We start from the raw sequence: 5,943 nt of genomic DNA on the forward strand, positions 1-5,943 counted from the left end.
TCTCTATGAACATACGTTCATCTTTGTGCCATCTGGATTGCTACGATCGAACGTAGAATTCCCGTCGAATTCGACCTCACATCGCGACCACGTTTCCGCAAATTCGCCGCGAACAAGGTGAACGCGTGCATGAAAAGCAAGGCCTGGCCGACGCGACGGGTCTGCGGACCTACGGGGTCGAGCCGAGGAAAGCGGATGCCCGTGATGTCATCCAGCGTGTACGGCTTCGCCGCGCTCTCTCGGCCCGGCCTCGTAAATATATTCCGTTTAAGACTGATGGCTAGATTGTCCCGCAGTTGACGGGTTAGTCTCGGGGTTCTCATCTCGGGGCAGTTACGGGGCGCGCGGGTTACACACACGCGGGTAATCGCGCCCGTCTACCAGCGTCTCGCCGCGACGCACCGCGCCGGGCACGCAACCGTCATTGGTGATTGAACGCCCTCGCGGCATTGCGGACTTAAACGGTCCCCAGACGAGCGAGATATTCTTTGTTAATAAGAAATCTCCCTTCCTCGCCATCTCCCTCCCTCCGTCCGAAAGCGATGCCTGGAGCTGGAGCGAATAAGCGATACCGGCGCGGCGGGGCGAGTGTGCGATCGGTGAACCGATTAGAGAGCATCGATTTAGTTCTCTTTCTCGAATGGGAGAACGGCCTTTTTATTTCGACTCTTATTTTTCGCGTATATATTTAGTTTGATTTCAAACACACGGAGAGAGTTTTCTCTTAAAGTTGATCCCGATAATCGTGTAATCGCGGGACAACGCGGCATTTCCAAGAATATGAAAGTTTTTGGAAATTTTATCAATTACATTCTACCAGTAATGATACTTGGCGCACGTTTTACTAGTAAAATGTATGGTAAAATTTTCAAAAACTTTCATTAAGTTCATCAAAATGCCACGCTGTCCCACGATTACATGGTTTTCAGGGTAAATTTTGAGAGAAAATTCTCTCCGTGCGGGAAAAGAACGTCTCGGTGAGAGCAAGGCACTCTCAGTTTCACAAATCAGGACAGCGTTATTTCAGACTAATGATGCGAAAAGCGTAATGGAAGTGACGACATTTCTCGCTGTCTCATTTTAATTTACAATTATGTAATAGTAATTCGGAACGCTGTTAATATAATCGGTTTTTAAACGATAAAAAATTAATGTTTCGCGCGATTTTGAAAATTGTTATATTCAGAAGTTGGTATAAATTTATGCACAAGGCAGTGTAGTGGATTGTCTCGTTAGGAATGTGAGTTTTTAAAGATATCTGTTAAATGAAACAAAAATTTAATACTTAATTCACTTTGATTCAAAATATATTTTCTATTATAAGTTACGACCTCTTTCCACCTTAATCTCGAATTTTCAATTCCCGAGTAAAGTTTTTCGGTTTTCGCGCTGAAAAATAAATCAAGCTCTCTTTCACATCCCCGCGTTATTTCTGGGATGATTCAATACTAACACCAAGAAACGATGTTGCAAGATTAAACAGATGAAGCGCTTGGAGACTTACCAGCTCGACGGAACTGCAGTCGCACCGCAATTAAAATTAATTCAGCTCGTGCATGATAATAAATTAACGCATCAGAACATAGCTCGTGAAAATTGCTCGAACGAAAGTACGCGTCCCGCAAGCATGTATTTATAAGTTCAAGAAATTCGATCTCTCGCGGTCTGCAATATTAATTAACGGATGAATCTTCAACGAGATAAAGTATGCAATTCGCGAGGATCGGAGACACGGTTCCAAATATTACCTGCGGGTTCAACACGTAAAAATCCCTTAAGGCTGGATCTACAATTAACGCAGCAAGCCGCAAGCCGCAAGAAATCGGCCAATAAAGGCCCGAACACACGAAAAAACTTAAGCAGTAATACTTAAGACTTTCGAGAACGTAAGCAGCCATTTTGAAACTCTTGCTGAAAATTCCGATTGGTTGAAACTTTTTAATTTTAAGTCTTACTGCTTAAGTCTCTTCGTGTATTTCCAGCTTTACGACTTGCTGCGTCTATTATAGATCCAGCTTAAGCCTGATCTACAATGTGTTCTTCGCGTCTAGAAACATTCTATTTTGTAGCCGATAAATACCCGGGAAAAAAATTGAAAAATCTCATTATATATATGTCGCAGTGATGTAATATCTCATTACATCTCATGAGATCAAATCCTTAGAGATTTGACACTGTCCTGGAATGTTCAAAGTTATTGAGATATAAGTAAATCTATAATTAAATAAGTCCTAAGAGAACATAATTAGATCTCAAGAGATAATAACATTGAATGTTCAATGAAAGTGTGAGATCTCTGAAGATCTGATGATTTTAGAATCGGATATAATTAGATCCTACATGATTGAGACATATACTAAATGAAACATTTCCATCTTTTCCCGGGTACATTTGAAGAATTTGTGCAAGTTGATAAATCGTACGTTATACATCGTACAATCGTATGCTGTCGACAAACCTTTTACGCGTTTTGATTTGCTTATATAAAGCAGATTGTTTGTAGACGCAAAGGGCAAATTGTAGAGCAGGCTTTAATCGTCCGAATCCTTAAATCGCCCTGCGACCCTCGTCGCTTCGGCATTGGGCAATGACCATTTCTCTCGGTTCAAGTCTTTTGGCGTCTATCAGCGAGCGAGAGAGAGCATCCGGTAGTGATGCAACGCGTATCGTCGCGAGGAATACATTTCTAGCGGGCTGCGCATGCCGGGGCATTGTGCGACATATTTGCAGACGCGCGCGGCCGCCGCCGCGGCGTCGCGTCGCATCGTCTCTAGATTCGTGAGCAGACTCGAGAATCACCCTGCGATCTCGTTGCGCAAGTGTTCCGCATCGACGGCCGCGGGATTCTCTCCGCGACCTACGGTCTAGAATGCCACTCTCAAGGAGAATCGCCGATCCCCGGCGTTTCAACGGCGAGATCCCACTCCGGCACGTTATCGTTATCATCGTCGTCGCCTGCCCGCGTGCCCAATCCCGCAGCCTCGGCAAGATCATTACTGCGGAATGTCATTGCGGTAATGATAACGAGTACCCTAGTAACGAGATACGCAGCAGGCCAGATCTCCCTGTGAATTCGCGATGTATCGACGGATCGCCGGTCTTTTCAGCGAGTTGACATATTTTTTTTTTTCAGCGCGTTTTCTCAATAACACAATTATCGAATGTCACAAATTACGTCTGCCGCGTAGAAAACTAGGCCAACAAGCATTTCGTGTAATTATCGCGAGCAATCAGAATTATTATGAATATTGTAAATCGTAACATTGCGCTAATACCAGAACGTAGTGTATTATTGAATAATTATCGTGTATATTGAATATTGAATGCTGCGCGTTTAAACATACAAATTATTTGCTCTGATATAGATTGAACAGACAATTTTATCCAGAATTTTTAAAAATCGATTTTAAGTTGGTTAAAGGATTTTCGTGGAACGAAGAGACTCGATAACTTTGATTTGATTTTTGTAAATTATTTGCCCCGTTTTTATACGGACAATTGGATTTCAACCATTTTTCGCGCGTGAAATTGTGAAAAGTTTGTCCTCCAATGCGCCACTTTCTAATGTTATTACATTAACTATATGTAGTCTCGAGAAAATGCTTGATGGATGATTAGATAAGAAATTCACGGATTTGGAGCAGAATCCAACACCTTTTATCGCTCTGAAGTTGTTATAAAAGCCGGAAATGTCGCAAGGTGTAATGAAATAAAAATTAATTTTTATTTCTAGAAATTTTCTTTTCCCTGCACTTAATATTCACGCGACAGTATTCTCAAATGTATTCTCTTCCTGATTAAAACTGAAATTGCTTCTCTCTTCATATAGTGTATTCTCAAACGTATTCTCTCCCTGATTAAAACTGAGATTGCTTTTCTCTTCTTTCGGCAAGAAGATTGTGCAAGTGATATACGGCGTATACTCAGGCAGTTCCACCTAAAGCATACGTGGACCAGTTTAAATCGTCGTTTTTTCGCGTATTGTCGCGAGGCACTACATACCTCAAGATTCTATCTGAAACATGACAACCGAGTAATATCTTAAGCCCGCAATGTCGATTGTAATCGACAGGCGTACGCTCTTACTAAAATTCGTGAAATTCAAGCGAGCGAATGGCGAAAGTGGGTTCGTCTGAAAAAAAAAACTAGATTAGATCGTGCAGAGCGCCAAATTAGCGCCCTCTCAAGGGTGCAGGTGTGAAAGTGTTGACATTCTACGAACTTTGTGATATTTTAAGCAATTTAAGCCATTCCGTGATTAACCTATTTTTCGGACACAATGTCGTTTGCATAACAATCACCCCATTCTGTCTACTTGTCTTCGAGAAATTACACTTAATAAGTTTAACTAATAACCCAATTTAAAACAGTACTACCTATTTGCAGAAGAACAGTTCTTGATAATCTTAACTAATACTCGAATATAAAACAGAACAGTTTAACCATAGAACTTGTATATTTAAAAACAGAAAGAAAAATTGTTTGTCGACGTTGGACTGGCTAAGGTGGTTCAATTTAACAATTTATTCCAACATTTCGACCATCCGGATTGTGGTCCTTTTCGAGGAGATATATGGATTAGTTAAAAATTAAAAGACCACAATTAAATTAAACCATATTAGCCAGTTTAACGTAGTCAAACAATTTTTCTTCTTGTTTTTAATCAATTACTGGCGACAATAATATCTTCTCGTTGTACATTTAATTGCGCATAATTGACAGTTACAGAGAAAACAGTTTCTACTAATCCTAATACACACACACACACACACACACACATATGTCTAACTTTCTTAAGCTTCAAATAATTAATTATAATTTATCTATAAGATGTAGTGTCTCTCCTAAAAGTATTTACTCTGAACCTTAGAGCTATGAGAAAATTCTGAAAGGTATTTGGTACAGCAGAGCCAATTAGGTCCATTACTAGGACCAATCTTATCTATACAACCATAGTGGTATGTCAATTGTAACTTATATAAGACGCTCTATAAGACGCAGCCTTTCTTTTAAAGATACACGGAGAGAGTTTTCTCTTGAAATTTAACTTAAATTACGGAAAACAATGTTGGTCGTTGAGATGTTAAAAAGAAAACATATGTATAGGCAATGTGAGCCATCACCCCGTTGAAAGTGGTGAAAAATTATGTATAATATTGGTATCAACAAATTTTAATATTAGAAACCACTAAACACCGCAATACAATTGTACGTTTCTGTCTGCGAAAGACCCAGTGAGAAATGATCGACGTCAATTTGACGGTGTCGATGTCGTTTCAACGTCGATCGACGAATCATTTCTCACTGGGGAGACCCTCTTCAGCAATAAATTATTAATTAAACTTACTTAGTCCAAACATAAAATAAGAAGTTATGAGTTCGCGCAACATAGCGGTTATTATAGTGGGTGTGTGTATAAATGTATCAATAGTATTTATAATTCGTAGGGAATCCGCATGATGTGTGTGTTGGCATGTACTTGAGCTTTACTCTGAAAATCATCTGGGACAACGTGACATTTTGAAGAACTGTATGAGAGTTTTTAAAAATTTTATTACACTTTCTATTAGTAAAATGTAGGGCTGTTACTTTTGATAACTTCGAAGATTCGAAGCCTCGAAAGAATTCGAAGCTTCGAAAAATTTACTTGTGCGAGTGGCGAATTTATTTGAAGAACACTAAAAGTACTGTAAATAAAAAGTACTTATTTATATATGTATGTTAAAAAATAGGTAATTATTTTTATATTATAATTTAGAAGTACTATAACATGTATATTATATATTTGTTTAAGGGGATGCTGGAGTGATTTGATTTACCGACAGAGTCGCATACAGTTTTTGGAGGTTTGTAAATCTTACCTCAAGGAACGTAACCTCAATATGTCATATTATAGATACAAACGAAAATAATTACGTAGCATTTATGTACAAACTAATACCA

The sequence above is a fragment of the Vollenhovia emeryi genome, unplaced genomic scaffold (genome assembly GCF_000949405.1).
Source record: "Vollenhovia emeryi isolate VEMERY1.0 unplaced genomic scaffold, V.emery_V1.0 DF939304.1, whole genome shotgun sequence".
NCBI classification, from domain to species: Eukaryota; Metazoa; Arthropoda; class Insecta; order Hymenoptera; family Formicidae; genus Vollenhovia; species Vollenhovia emeryi.